Source organism: Arvicanthis niloticus, chromosome 13, assembly GCF_011762505.2.
Source record: "Arvicanthis niloticus isolate mArvNil1 chromosome 13, mArvNil1.pat.X, whole genome shotgun sequence".
Lineage (NCBI taxonomy): Eukaryota > Metazoa > Chordata > Mammalia > Rodentia > Muridae > Arvicanthis > Arvicanthis niloticus.
Window position 1 is genome coordinate 73,611,335 of NC_047670.1, and position 16,249 is coordinate 73,627,583.

Sequence of the window (16,249 nt, forward strand, 5' to 3'; positions counted from 1 at the left end):
ACCCTCCACCCCATTCCTGCCTTTTATAAACACCACCACCCCACTTCACCCTGCATGTAAAAAGCCTCTATCATATACATATAACATAATAGTATAGTTTGTATTATTCCTAACTCTCTCCATGGGTGTTTAGGAACAGCTGGTCTGCAAGGTCTGGTGGTGCGTGCCTTCCATCTCAGCACTTGGGAGGCAGAAGCAGGTGGATCTCTGTGAGTCTGAGGCAGTTCGGTCTACAGAGTGAGTTCCAGGATGGCCAATGCTACATAGTGAGACACTGTCTTGAAGGAGGCAGACAGACGAACAGAGAAAGATAACACTCCCCCTTTTAGTGTGCTTTTCTTGGGAAAGTGTGGAGGGAAATGTGAACACAGACATTTCAATTTCTTTCTTAGCCAGGTTTGGTGATAGATGCTCATAATCCTAGGCAGAAACAAGAAGGTTCCCACAGATTTGAGGTCAATCAGGCCTACATAATTAGATCAACAAGGGCTGCAGAATGAGACCCTGTCTTCAAAACAATTTTTTTTTTGAGACAGGGTTTCTCTGTATAACCCTTGCAGTCCTTAAACTTGCTCTGTAGTTCAAACTTGCCTGAACTCAGAGATCCACCTGCCTCTGCTTCCTGTGTGCTAGGGCTAGAGGTGTACCCCACCACAACCTAACATCAGGACATATTTTTTAAGAAAGAATTTTTTGCTAGGTGTCTTGGCACCTGGCTTTAATCCCAATACTTGGGAGGCAGAGACAGGTGGCTCTCTAAGTTTGAGGCCAGCCTGGTCTACAGAGTGAGTTCCAGGACAGCCAGGGCTACACAGAGAAACTGTGTCTCAAACAGCAACACAACACAACAAAACAAAAAAAGCCCTACAGACAGAATCCTCTCTCCTCATGCTCGTCTTTCTTCTGGACAATTCTTACGTGTGCATAAAAACCAAGTTTAAAGGTCACCTCTTCCATGGCTTCTCTACCAAAAATGGCTAGGGACATCCCTGTGAGCATGTAGTCTCCTGACATATCTCTTTCATCACACCATGATATCATCAGGTTACATAAGCTCCTTGTGACAGGAAGGTATTCCTTGTCACTCAGTGTCCTGCTGCATGTTCATAGTGAGTAACTCTTGAATTCACCTTCGTTCCACAGGATGGAGGGCCTTTGTTCTTTGTCATTCTTCCCACATGTCCCACACACGACGTGACTGCCATCTTGTATCATCCCACCAGCAGCAGAGGAAACAGAACCCTTGCAAGTGTCTTAAGGACAGAAAGAAGTACACTTTAAAAATCCTTTAGAAAGTCTGGAGTAGCTCAGGTGGGCTGGAGCACCAAAAATGCTGCAGCCGTTCTGCCATACAAGTTCTCTGCCAGAGAGTTGCTCCTTCTGCCAGTCAGGGACGGAAAGGCCCCTGGAGGCCTCTGCTGATAGCTGGGTCTAAGAATACGGGGCTGCAGATACAATCCAGGGACTCTGCAGCTATATCAGGACACTGCCACCACTGATTCTGATGTAACCAGTTTTCAATATTTGCAGGGCCACAGTTGTTACAGAATTGCTGCTCTATATCTCCACAACCTTGCTTGTGAAATTTTCAAAGGAGCTGAATGACGTCCTTGGTGTCACTCCTGAATCTGATCCAAGTAGGTACAAGCCAGTGGGAGACTCAGTCTTAGCTTTCCAGCCCCTGTGGTGCAAGCACACTAGGTAGTGGTGAGAAACACTCACCACCTTAGCTGGCACCCACCCTAGCTCCAAGCCCAGCCTCGTTTTATCATCTGAAACTGGGTCTTTTCTCTGCACCTATACCCCTCACTCAGTGTTTGCACTGTGGCTGTTTGAGTGTCTGGTGCTGGACTATAGTCTGACCTTCAGAGTACAATGTGTCCTGTTCTGTTTTCTGGATTTGGTAAGTTATTTTAGCTATGATTCTGAATGTGCAATCTATAATAGGATAGATTAACTTGCTGGTATTCACCAGAATTAAAAAGTAGACAAGCATGGCGGCTCCTGCCTATAATCCTAGGAGTCAGCCAGGGCTACAGAAGTGACCCTCACTCAAAAGAGGAGCAACAAAGCCTGACACAGGAAGCTTCTTCTCCTCTAGGAACTCAAACGCAAACATGCTAAGCGTAGAATTTTTTATGAATCATGGGTTTTTTAAATTAATTAATTTTACTTCATTATTATTTTTTTTTTTCGTAACAGGATTTCTCTGTGTAACAGCTCTGGCTGTTTTGGAGTTTTCTCTGTGGACCAGGCTGGCCTCAAAATCTCAGAGATCCGCCTGCCTCTGCCTCCCAAATGCTAGGATTAAAGGCGTGCGCCACCACTGCTCATCTTAAATTCTTACTGAGACAAGATCTCACTCTATCTGTCAGACTGACCTTAAACCCCTGTCAATCTGCCTGCCTCCCAGGAGGCCTGAGCCACCACACCTTACAAAACTAAAGCTGTCTCTTATTTGCTTTGTGAGATGAGGTCTAGCCTGGGCTGGCTTGGACCTCACTCTGTAGCTGAAGCTGACCTTAAATTTATGGTGATCCTCCTGCCTCAGCCTCATGAATGCAGACATTACATTCATGAACTCATGAGCCACGTGTGACTCACTAATGCTCTTTGAAAGGTGCTGTTGAAAGAACTGAAAAACAAGTGATGAGAGCTGGGAACAGGGAGCTGGAGAGATGCCCTCGAGGTTAAGGGCACTGACTGCTCTTCCAGAGGTCCTGTAGATCAATTACCAACAACCACACAACCATCTGTAGTGGGATCCGATGCCCTCTTCTGGTGTGTCTGAAGACAGCTGCAGTGTACTCACATACTTAAAATAAATAATTTTTTTAAAGGGTTGGGAACAGAGCTCAGTGATAGCACACACAAGGCCCTCGCTCAGTTCCTAGTAAGAGAGAGAGAGAGAGAGAGAGAGGAGAAAAAATCAAATAAATAAGATATCTAACATCATTAATCATTATAAAAATACAAATTAAAATCACAATGAAAGGCAAGGCATGTATCTCAGTGGGGTTTTGAATTCCAGCACCATAAAAATCAAAGACCCAGCCAGGCAGTGGTGGCGAACGCCTTTAATCCCAGCACTTGGGAGGCAGAGGCAGGTGGATCTCTGAGTTCGAGGCCAGCCTGGTCTACAGAGTGAGTTCCAGGATAGCCAGGACTACATAGAGAAACCCTGTCTCAAAAAAACCAAAAAAAAAAAAAAACCCAAAAAAAAAAAAAATTGAGTAAATGGGTCTTTGATTTTTGTTGTTGTTGTTGTTTTTGGTTTTGTTGTTGTTGGTTTTTGAGACAGGGTTTCTCTGTGTAAACTTGGCTGTCCTGGAACTCTGTAGACCAGGCTGGCCTTGAACTCAGAAATCCATCTGCCTCTGCCTCCCAAGTGCTGGGATTAAAGGCGTGCGTCACCACCATCCGGCCCATTTACTCAATTTACAAAGAGCTAACATTACATAACTAAAAATTGAAAGTCTGACTATACTATTGGTGAACATAAAGAGAGAATTAAACTTCTGGGACCTGCTTGTGTAAAATTGTAAAATGATACCCTGGGAAAGGGGCTGGGCAGCTGGGCTTAGAGGCTAAATCTGTGAGGCTGGAGAGATGGCTCTGAGGTTTAAGATTAGCAGAAGTCCAGCATTCTGTTCTCAGGATACACAGTGGCTCAGCAGTCTGTAACACCAGTTTCAGGAGAGTTCTCTGCCCTCCTCTGGCCTCCATGGGTACTGCACACAAACACATATATGCATATATTAATTATACACACACACACATCTAAAAGTAAAATAAGGAGGGGCTGAAGAGATGGACCCAGGTTCAGTCCCCAGTACCTATATACTGTCTGTACTAGTTACTTTTCTATTGTGGTAATAAAACACCGTGACCAAAACAAACTTACAAAAGGAATTTACTTGGGATTAGGAGTCCATGATAGCAGAGTGGAGGCATGGTGGTTAGAAGGAAGAGCTTATGTCTCAATCCACAAACATTAAGCAGAAAGTGACATGGAATGTCACTGGATTAAAATCTGGATTAAAATGATACACCTCCCCCAGTGAGGCCACACCTCTTAAACCTGCTCAAACAGCGCCACCTACTGGGGACTAAGTATTGAAATATCTGTGCCTATGAGGACATTCTTATTCAAACCATTGACTCAAAACCATCTGTAACTCCAGTTCCAGGGGATCCAAACCTCTCTTCTGGCCTCCTCAGGCACTCTACATGTGTGATACACAGACACATGCAGGTGCAGCACCCATATAAAAAAGCGAAAATAAATATCTTTAATATAGAGATTTGTTCTTGTTCTGTTTGATATTTACCCAAAAGAAAACATACGTATACACAAAGACTTGTAGTTGGACACAAAGGCTGACAGATCTCTCAGCTTGATTTACATAGTCAGTTTCAGGCCGGCCTCAACTTCACACCAAAACTCCGGCTCAGAACAAACAAAGCAACATCAGGGGTCGACAGGCAAATCCATCAATAGGCAAATAGATAAATATCTGACAATAATCCATATAGTAGAATATATAAAAAGTAATGGACTATTGTACTCTAGTGTGGCCAAATCTTAAAATAGTCCCACTAAGTCAAAGAGGCCAAACCAAAAGGCGAGAACAGGCTGCATGCTTCCATTTATGTAAATTTTTAAAAATCCCATTAATCTACCATGATAAAAGTAGACCAGTGATTGTTTGGGGTGGAGGATGAAGGCAAGAAGGGTTACAAAAAATGGGGGAACAGGATGGGGTACAGGGCTGTGATCATGATTTCCAGTCAAAATTCACAAAATCAAAGTGTACATATATTTTACCACTTGCTATATGTTCCTTATGCCTAAATAAAACTATTTCTTAAAAGAAGGCAGACAGAAGCTGGGCCTAGCACACATCATTAATCTTAGCACTTGAGAGGCAGAGGCTAGCCTGGTCTACAGAGCAAGTTCCAGGACAGCCAAGGCTATGCAGAAAAACCTGCCAAAAAAAAAAAAAAAAAAAAAAAAAAAAAAAAGGATATTTGGATTTCGGGGAGGCTAGGCTTTGACTGTATTTGCTAGACATTTGTCTTCTCCGCTAAAGTGAAAACTGCATAAGGTTTGGGACTATGTAGGCCATGTCTAATATTTAATACAGCATCTGGTGTACATGAGAGATGTGGCAAATATTTGTTGAAGGAAAGAAAAGAAAGAGTTGGGAAGAACTCCAGTGTGACCATGGAGAAAAGGGAGAGTGTGTGGCTATTGAGCAAATGCAGAATGGGCTGAAAGACAGACGGCGGCGAGTGTGAGAAGCCAGAGAAAGGAGGAGTGTCACAAAGAGAGAAGTTAGAGAGAGCCACTGGGGCTTTAGGGTTAGCAGTTAGAAACACTGGTGACTGAAAACAATATAATTAAAAATAAAAATAAGTGGGCAGTTGTTGAGGCCCACATTCTGCCTCAACACTTTGCCTCAACACTTTTGGGGCTAAGTGCTCTGGTCAAGAGAGAGAATGGGGCTCTTGGGGCAAGAGACTCGAAGAATGGAGACAAGACAGGGTGTGATTCAGTCTCTCTTCTATTTTCTCATGTCTCCCCTCAAGTCTCTCTTATTGAAGGGAAGTCTGAGGTATTTATATACACAAGCAGGAGAACACAGGTGAAAACACTTTACCACGTGCACCATACAGCTGAGGTCACTAAACAGCAAAACAAGCTATGTGGGATAAACAAGATATTTATCAGAGTGTGCTTCAGCTGTTATAGGCTTTTGACAACCAAGTCTTTCATCAGGGTATATGGTTCCAGATGGCTGCAAAGTTGATCCAGCCGCTTTCTACTAAAGTCGGCTCCCAACAGGCAGTGGTGGTGCATGCCTTAAATCCCAGCACTCAGGAAGCAGAAGCAGAGGCAGGAGGACATCTGATTTGGAAGCCCAGCGTGGTCTATATAGAGAGTTCCAGGATAGCCAGGGCTACACAGAGAAACCAGCAACAAAAAAGGAAGGCAGTTCATCATATTCTGTGTTTGTGTGGTGTGAGTGTGTGTGTGTGTGAGTGTGTGTGAGTGTGCAAGTGAGTGTGTGTGTGTGAGTGAGTGTGTGTGTGTGTGTGTGTGTGTTTCCAGTGCCTTGTGCAATAGAGACTGAAGATGCTCTGAGACACTGAAAGAGCTACTTCCTCATGACAATGACGAATCTATGATAGCTTTTTTTTAGGGAAACTCCCTAAATAGCCAAGAATGATGTTGAACTCCTGATCCTCCTGCCTTGACCTCTTACGTGCAAGGGTTACAGGCACACACCGCTACACCCAGTTTATGAGGTGTGGGTATCAAATGGAGTTCCTCACACACATGACAAGCAGTTCACCATCTGAGCAAATTCCCCAGCCTAAGTTATGTGAATTATGAAGTGCTTTATTTCTGAGGTAAAATGGTGGCACAGGCCTATAACCCCAACCACTGGGAGGGGGAGGAAGACAAACCAGGAATTCAAAGCCAGCTTCACTCCATGAGAAGTTCAAAGCCAGTCGGTGCTAGATGAGACTCTGAAAAATACAGAGGGAAAGAAAGGCTGAAGGGCCAGGATTCTGATAGCTCTTGCTCTCGTTGTCACTGGGTAGAACAAGGTCAGTTGGTATGAGAGGAGTCAGGAAAAGAGCTACAGAGTAGCCAAAGGGTTGGAGAGATGGCTCAATGGTTAAAACCACTTGTTCTTACAGAGAGCCTGGGTTCGAGTCCCAGCAACTGCAGGGTGGACTCACAGCCATCTATAATCCCAAGTGTTCCATGGGATCCAAGACGCCGTCTTCCCACTTCCCCGGGCACCAGACATGCTCCTGATATACAGGCAAACGTGCAGGCAAAACACCTACAGAAGAAAATAAAGCGCCGGGTGGTGGTGGCGCATGCCTTTAATCCCAGCACTCGGGAGGCAGAGGCAGAGGCAGGCGGATTTCTGAGTTTGAGGCCAGCCTGGTCTACAGAGTGAGTTCCAGGACAGCCAGGCTTACTCAGAGAAACCCTGTCTTGAAAAACCAAAATAATAATAATAATAATAATAATAATAATAATAATAATAATAATAATAATAATAATATAAAGCTAAAAAAATAAGTAAGCAGGACAAGTCTAGGAAAAGGAAAAGCCACCTGAGCTGAGTTGTCCTTAATCACTAGAGGAGCTATAGTACCTTCCTTAGGGTTAAAATTAGACCAGAATTCTCAAATTGTCCCCAAGAGGCCCTCACTTTATCATTTCTACTCCAGTGCTACACTGAGGCTTCAAACTACTTGATAACGTCTGTTTACCACACCCTGATCCCTAACTTCAGAAATGCAGAGCCTGGAGCTGGAGAGATAGCTTGGGGGTTTAAGGGCACTTCTGCAGAGGACTGGGGTTCACTTCCCAACATGGCAACCCATACCACTGTCTGCAACTCCAGTTCCAGGGGGTCAATGCCCTTCCCTGACCTCTGTGGGCACCAGGAACACATTTGGCCTACATAATACATGCAGGCAAATGCTCAGACTCATATATTTAAAAGTAAATTTTAAGGGGGCTGGAAAGATGACTTGATGGTTAAGAGAGCTGGCTGCTTTTCCAGAGGTCCTGAGTTCAATTCCCAGAAACCACATGGTGGCTCACAACCATCTGTAATGGGATCTGATGTCCTCTTATGGTGTGTCTGAAGACAGCTACCGTGTACTCACATACATGAAATAAATAAATCTTAAAAAAATAATAATATATTTTAAAAGAGCAGAACCTGCTACTTTCTTCTTACCCCCTGCCCCCTGTCTCTTTTCCTCCGGTAAAGTTAAACATAACTACCATTTTCTTATGAAGATTTTATTTGTTTTTAAGAATTCATAGATGTTATAAAGTTACATTAGCAATCCTGGGCTCTGAGAGGAGTGGCTAATGTGTGCAATGATTGACAGCCTGACTCCACAGTGCTATGCCCAGTGCTCAAATTTAGGTTCTGACGCCGGGCAAACTATTCAAGCCTTCTCTAATCTGCTATATAATCATTGTTCCTGCTTTGCAGGGTGATTGCAGGGACTAAATGTTTTGCATATAAAACATCATGAATATATTGAATAGAGTACACAACAAACGTTAGCCAGTGTTGTAAAAAAAGCAAAATCTAAAAAAAAGAAAAGAAAAAATGAATTGAGGGGTTTGTTCAGTGATGAGTGAGTGCCACGAACAGGCTGTAGGTCTGAGGTCTAGTACTGTAAAAATAAAGAAATATAAATAAATAACATATTTTAATTTTTAAATATTTGCTTATTTTATGTGTGTGCATGTTTTGCTGCATGTATGTATGTGTGTCACATATATGTCTGGTGTCCGTGGTGGTTAAAGGAGGGCATGAGATCCCTTGGAACTGGAGTTACAGAAGGTTGTTACCCACGATTGGGTTCTGGGAATCAACACAGATTCTCAAGGCCTGCTGAGTCTCCATAGGGAGTTCAAGACCAGTCAAAGTTGGTCAAGGAAGAATTGAGATAGAGCACAGGCTTGGTCTTGTAGATCCAAAGGACCCTCTGCCTCAGCACCTTGAGTGACTGGGACTGCAGGCACAGAGAAGCGATTCAGACTTTAGGAGCAAATTCAAACAACCTGTAATCACAAGGTTCTAACTCTGCCCACTAATAGGAAACAGGGCCTCAAGTTACAAAGCTTCAGAGGCTTTCCGAAGCCTTTCATTTTTGCTTCCTGTAATTCAGGTCTGTGCTCTCTGGGATGATTAAAAACTAATTAGTTTTTCTTCCAAATTCATTTCTGTAGGAGAAGCTTGCCAGATTTCTCCTGTCCTCTCCTCCTGCCTGTCTCTCTTCAAGACTCCATCCTGAGTTTGGGGTGGACACTTGTTCCAGTTTGCCTGTCCCAATTCCAACACTGGGTTTTCTCACTCAACAGTCCCACGTCTGCCACTGGGCTACGTGGCAACCCCTAGCCCAGGCAAATGGATGACGAATGGTTGTGTGTGTGTGGGTCTACAAGTGAACCCTAACTCTAGCCTGAGTGTCTGCACATGAAGGATTTTCAGAGCAGTCTGAATGACAGCATCCCCTGGACACTTCTCCTATAGAGCCACCGCTTCCTTGGATCATTTCCTAAGGATGTTTTTATGATTTCTGAAGAACAACTTCCAGGCACCTGTGAGGAGTGACCTACATAAATTTAACTTGATATTTGCAGCTAGAGTAGGAGCCTAGAATACGTAGGTAATGGTATGGAAAAACGAAGAAGAAGATTTAGGAGTCTTCTGAGGTTTTCATTTTTTTAAAAGATTTATTTATTTATTCTATGTATGAGTATACTGTTACTCTCTTCAGATATACCACAAGAGGGCATTGGATCCCTCTTGTGGGATTACAGATGGTTGTGAGATGCGGTTGCTGGGAATTGAACTCAGGACCTCTGGAAGAGCAGTCAGTGCTCTTAACCACTGAGCCATCTCTCCAGCCCCCTCCCCCTTTTTTTAGATTTGTTTATTTAATGTATGTGAGTACACAGTAGCTGTCTTCAGATACCCAGAAGAGGGCATCACATTACAGATCCCATTACAGATGGTTGTGAGTCACCATGCAGGAATTGAACTCAGGACCTCAAGAGCAGTCAGTGCTCTTAGCCGTTGAGCCATCTCTACAGCCTTGAGGTTTTCATTTTTATTATTTATTGATTGATTGATTGATTGATTGATTTTGTGTGTGTGTGTGTGTGTGTGTGTGTGTTCCTGTGTTTATGCGCCATGTATGAGAGATAAGGTCAGAGGACAGCCTGCAGCAGTCAATTATCCCCTCCCCCACTTGGGTTCCAAGGAACTAAACCAGCTTGTGTTGCTCCTTGGCAAGGACCTTTACCCACCGAGCTACCTTGCTGACTCACCATATAACTTTCTTTTTTTTTTCTTTTTTCTTTTTCTTTTATTTATTTATTTATTTATTTATTTAGGTTTTTCGAGACAGGGTTTCTCTGTATAGCCTTGGCTGTCCTGGAACTCACTCTGTAGACCAGACTGGCCTCGAACTCAGAAATCTGCCTGCCTCTGCCTCCCAAGTGCTGGGATTAAAGGCATGCGCCACCACTGCCCGGCCACCAAATAACTTTAAATCTCCTAAAATTGCTTAAGGCTCACCAACTAAACTGAAATATCGAGGAAACCCCCACACTGGAACCTATTTCTCTGTAAATAGCCTCTGTCTCCTGAGTACTGGGATCAAGAGTGTGTGCCACCATGCCCAGCATATTTTTAATTAATACTAGTTAATTCTTGTCTATGGTGGCCTGGGATCTCTTTCCTGAAGCTTTCTTAGAATCTATCATTAGTCTGTCACAGTTTGCTGCAGTTGGGGCAAGAGTATGTAAAAGAACAGTGCCTAGCCTAAGTTTCACAGGGGAAGTCTCATGAAAGCTAGCCACCCATCCTGCCAAAGACTGGCCTTGCAGTTTAGAGATTTTTGTCTGTTTCTTGCTTAGGTACATATGACCACTTTGTACCTAGCTGTATGTTCTTTGTTTCTTATCTCTAATTCTCCTGGACTCTTCATTGTAACATAATGTTCCTCTTAACCCCATTGTCTATTGTTACTGTAACACAAGTGAGAAACAGTTTTCATTAAGGGTCCTTCTCCCTCATTTCTCACAGAAGTCAAACTCCTGCCTCATGCACTCAGTCATTTTCTAGCATGAGTACCTGTCTTGGTTGGGGTTTCCATTGCTGTGAAGTCCAAGTCAACTCTTATAAGGACATTTAAGTGGGGCTGACTTACAGGTTCAGCGGTTGTTCATTACCATTGAGGCATGACAGGGTTCATGCAGACATGGCACAGGATGAGCTGAGAGTTCTACGTCTTAATCAGAAGGCTGCTAGGAGGACACTGGCTTCCAGGCAGCTAGGAGGAGAGTCTCAAAGCCCACCCCTACGGTGACACCCTTCCTCTAGCAGAGCCACACCTACTCCAACAGGGCCACACCTCCTAATCAAGCCACTCCCTGTGGCAAACATACAAACCATCACAGTACCCTAATGGCGCTATATTTCTGGACATAGTTTTTTTCCAAATGGATTTTCATTCCTATATCCTGGAGTTTTTGTGTTGGGACAAGATACGTATCTTATTGTCCCAATGTAAAGTCCATGGTTTCTCTTTAATGTGTTGATCTTGTTAATAAGCACAGTGCTCCATCCACGACACTTGTCCCAGCAACCTTAAATTCAGTCAGGCTTCTTTCCTTACGCCAACACCCATTTTCCATTTCTTCCTGCTCTCTCTCTTGAGTAAGAGTGGCAAGCAGTAACAGCAGCAGTGTGGCTATCATGCGGGTTTGAAATTTTCTCCCCTCAATGTGGCCTGTCACTTTTAAATTTACCCTCATTCAAGTGTTCAGGACACAGGCAGAATGTAGTCGTGTTCTTTGCCAGAATACAGTATGAATAGCCTCTACGACATTCCTGTTAGAGTCTTCTTTCCTTCTTCAGTTTCAAGATCCTGGCCTTCAGTGTGCACATTTTTCTTTGCATTCTGGTTTCCCAAGCTCCCACCAGAAAGACCTCTTAATCTCTGCTTACAGCAGTTTAAGGTTTTGTGAGAACACAGCACCAAACCCTTCCACATTCCTCCCATAAAGCATCTCTGATGTCTTAAGAGCCACCGGGCCATAGAGTCACAGCAATGGTTACATTTCTTGGTACCAATTCTCCATCTGCTACTTTTGTAAGTGCTGTTGAGAGACTACGGTCAAAAGCAATTTAAGGGAGAAAGAATCTTCCTTGTCTCATAGTTTTAGACGGTACAGAGCATCCTGATGGGTGTTGTGGGGTGGCCACCAAAGAAGACTCTTTAGACACGGATTGAAGGCAATAGGAAGTCTTTATTAGCCAGCTGGCAACCACATTGGGTGTTTGGGATCCCAGGGCAGCACTGAGTCTTAGGATGAGCTTTTAAGCACAAAAAGAATATGTCCTGGGTTGGTGTACCTTAGTTAATGACAGTTAGCCAGAGCAAAACCAGTTAGACAGAGGTCAAAAAGCAAGGAGACTTTCCCAGAACTGTGGACTTTGATGGATTAGGCCTTTGTTTTTGTTTTGGCAGGTGGTGCTGTCTGCAGGCTGATTATTGCCTAACTGGTACTTCCATCATGGAGTCAGTTGTGCTAAGGTCTGGAGCCCTTTTACAATGAAGAAGGCATAGTGGCCTGGTGGCTTCATGGTGTGGAAGTATGTGGCTAAGACTCCTTACTTCCTCATAGCATAGGGGAATAAGGACTCAGAGGCAGAGGGAGAGAGAGAGGAAGAACTAGAAGTGTGGTCTAGTTACCACACCCACGACCCACTTCCTTTATATAGGCTCCACTTCCTAAAAGTTCTATAGCTTCCTAGAACAGCACTACCAGCTTGGGACCAAGTGTTTAAATGTGTAAACCTTTGGGGAACATTTTTCAGTAAAACCGTAACACTTTCCTCTAAGTGTAAATAATAGAGTTATAATATGACCTATCAATTGATCTTTCGATAGTCTTAGTACTTTTTGTGATACTATGGCAAAATACTCAAGGATGGAGTATTTTGCTTTAAAGTATATAATATATACTTTATAGTATAAAGTTTATAAAATATATAAGGAAAAGATGTTTATTTAGTGTAGTTCTTCACATCTGGTGATGGCTTTCTATAGAAGTGTTGTTCATAACAGTCAGGAAGTAGAAAGAACCCAAAGATTAGTCAACCTATTTAAAAAAAAAAAAAAAGGTTTATTTTATGTGAGTACACTGTTGCTGTCTTCAGACACACCAGAAGAGGACATCAGATCTCATTACAGATGTGTGGTTTCAGAGAATAGAACTCAGAACCTCTGGAAGAGCAGTCAGTGCTCTTAACCTCTGAGCCATCTCTCCAGCCCTTGTTTGTCAACCTTTAATCCTAGCAAAACAAAACAAAAACCTACAAATACACATATCAGTGATTTTCAGTATACTGTTGTACTGTTTTAAATCAGTTTACACAAGCTATAGTCGTTTTGGAAGAGGAAACCCCTTTTCTCAAATGACTTCTGCTCTACTGCTCTATGAGCAAGCCTGTGATGCATTTTCTTGATTGATGATTGATTTAAAAGGGCCCAGCTCATGGCTCTGCCTGCTTGCTCCCTGTGGATCAGAATGTAAAGCTCTCAACTACTACTCTGTCGCCTGTCTGCTCCCCACCATGACTTTCTAGAACTGTAGGCAAGCCCCTCCATTAAAGGCTTTCTTTTACAAGAGTTGACTCAGTCACAGTGTCTCTTAACAGCAATAGAACAGTGACTTGTTGCAGGGTATCTGCTTATACTGTGAACCCTGAGATTTTATACTGGAAAAAACCTAGTGTGTCTCTAGTGTGGTGTGGTCAGCCTTAGCACACACCTTAATCCAAGATTTTTTTCTGTTTATCATAAACCAGATTGTATAACCCATAAACCAGATTGAAAAACATCAACCATAGGTCAAGAGGCAGAGAAAGCAACCAGTTGACAGGTGGTGAACATAGAGAAAAACCGTAGGGAGTGAGAGGAATCAGGAGAATGGTTAGACGAACAGGAAGTAGAAAGGAGGGACCTTCAGCTGGAAGGGACTCGGGGGTTTTTTTTTTCCTTCTGGGACTTGAGTTGAGGAGGAGGGTCAGCTGGGCGCTTTCTCTGCTTCTCTGAGCTAGTAGGCTTTCACCACAGCATCTGGCTCTTGAGTTTTCATTTAGTAAAATCTAATGTTTGGGATTTTGTTTGAAAAACAACAGTGACTAAAACTAAGTTAACTCGGAACTCGCAAGGTTTGGAATTACTGTCATACTTCGCCCCCATCCATTTTCGTGACTAAATCATGTTTCCTTGTGTGGCTCTACCAAATTTTGTCTGTCTACTCATTTGTTCTGCTTGTGTGTTTGTTTTATTTTTTTGATTTTTAAAGACAGGTTTCTTCCTGTAGCTCTGGCTGTCTTGGAACTCATGTACACCAGGCTGGCCTTGAACTCAGAGATCCACCTGCCTCTGCCCTATGTGTACTGAGACTAAAGACCTATGCCATCATGCCCGGCCTGAAATGTTGCTGCCCTAGCTGCCCCACGCTTGGGGGCCAGAATGTTGAGGACCGCTTTATCAGTGTTGGAACCCACACTGCCAAAAGCCTTGGGGGCTAAACTGTTAGAGCCCACACTGCCCCAAGCTGCTCTGGGCCACAGGTCTGGGTTCAGCAAGAGAGAGAGTGAGGACGGACGTGAGGAATGGAGACCAGACAGAGTGTGATTCAATCCCATTATTCTTCAGTCTCTCTTCTCCTCTCCAAGTCCCAAGTCTTGAGTTCCTAGTCCCTAGTTCCTAGTCCCTAGTGCCTCCAAGTTCCAAGCTTCTTTCCAAGCTCCCTTCCACTGAAATATATATTTTTGAAAAGTGTATTGATTTATTCCATCTCAATGTTTGAAATTAGCACTTTGGAGCAGATCTCAAGAACACCCTGGAGTGGAGTTGGTGTGTGTCTGAAATCCCAGCCGTCAGAAAGGGAGGGTAAATAGCTAATTTTAGTGTTCAAAGCTAATCAGAGTTACTTGAATTTGTGGCTAGATTGAGCTACATAGATTTAGAAAAATCTGTTTTGTTAGGTTTTTGTTTAATTATAAATATTTTTGTTCATTTTGGTTAGTTTTTCCCAATAGGGAACATCCTGCTGTGTAATTAGTGTGGGCCAAGAACTGGTGATGGCCCTCATGCCTCTTAACTCTGCAGTACTAGTGTTACAGAAGTAATCTTATAATTTATTTTAAGCTTTATGTGCATTGGTGTTCTGCTTGCATGTAGTTTGACCCTTGCTATTTTGTGGGTCCTTCTTTCTTCCATCCTTATCCTCCTTCACGACCCCCTAACACTAGTAAGAGAGGAAAACAGACACAGAGGAGAGGGAGGAGATCCCTGAATAAAGCCAGCGGTTGGAAAGGAGGCCATGTTATCGTTAGACTACTTCCTGCTGATTAGGGAGGTTGAGTTTCTGGGGCCAAGTTTGATTTTCACTGTCAAGATACCTAATTTCTTCTTGTTTCTTCTTTGGTAACAACTACTTACTTAACGAACCCCAACCAACAACCCATCCCACCTTTTAGGGCCCTGGCATTTTTTTTTAAAAAGCTATATTAATTTATTTTTATTTTATTTTATGTATTCACCATTGCTCTCTTCAGACACACCAGAAGAGGGCATCATATCCCATTACAGATGGTTGTGAGCCACCATGTGGTTGCTGAGAATTGAACTCAGGACCTCTGGAAGAGCAGTCAGTGCTCTTAACCACTGAGCCATCTCTCCAGCCCTTCATTTTCTTTTAAACTCTTGATTTTTTTTTTTTCCTGGACAGGGTCTCGTCATACAGACCAAGTGTGCTTCATACTCAGAGATCTGCCTCCCTCTCTCTCTTGAATACTGGGTTTAAGGGCCTATGCCATCATACTTGATAGATTTTTAATTGTTAATTCTAATTTACATAAGTAATTTATATCTGGCAGGGAATACCCTGATGAACAAAGGATGTCCTTAGTTCAGGCTGTCCAGAACCGTCAGATTCTCCTGCCTCCACCTTCAGAATGCTAGCTTGCTTGCTTCCCCCACATCTTCTCCTCCTCTCCTCTCTGTCTCTGTCTGTCTCTGTCTCTCTGTCTCTCTCTGTCTCTGTCTCTCTCTCTTTCAAGTCTGCCCTCCACCCCCACCCGCTACACCCGTGGTCGTGGAACTCTGTAGACCAGGCTAGTCTCAGACCAGAGATCTGTCTGCCTCTCCCTCCTGAGTGCGTAGGTAAAATGGCCCAGACCATGGTCAGTCTAAGGGCTTCACTGGAAGCAGAGCTGAGAGGCTCTGATAATCCTCAACCTTTACTCTACACACTCCTCACGCTGCCTCCCTCTGGGTCCTCCAGGGCCCTGTTTCAGCATGCAGCCCTCAATCAACCAAGCCCCAGCGGGAACCCATTCTATACTTATGATTTCAGACAGTACTAATGAGTTGTGAAATCGATTTTTAAAAGCGTAGGCCGCAAAAATGAAAATAAAATAAGGCTCTTTTTTTTTTTTTTTTTTTTTTAATTGGCTTCACAGCTCCTTACTAGTTCTTGCACTGGTTGTGCTCCAACTAGGGAACACGCCCTAAGAGGAGGGAGGCGGGGAACCACCTGCTCTTTGACCCTCCTTGGCCAGGTCTCTAAAGAGGCGGTTAGGATTGCAAGACCAGGTCTTTG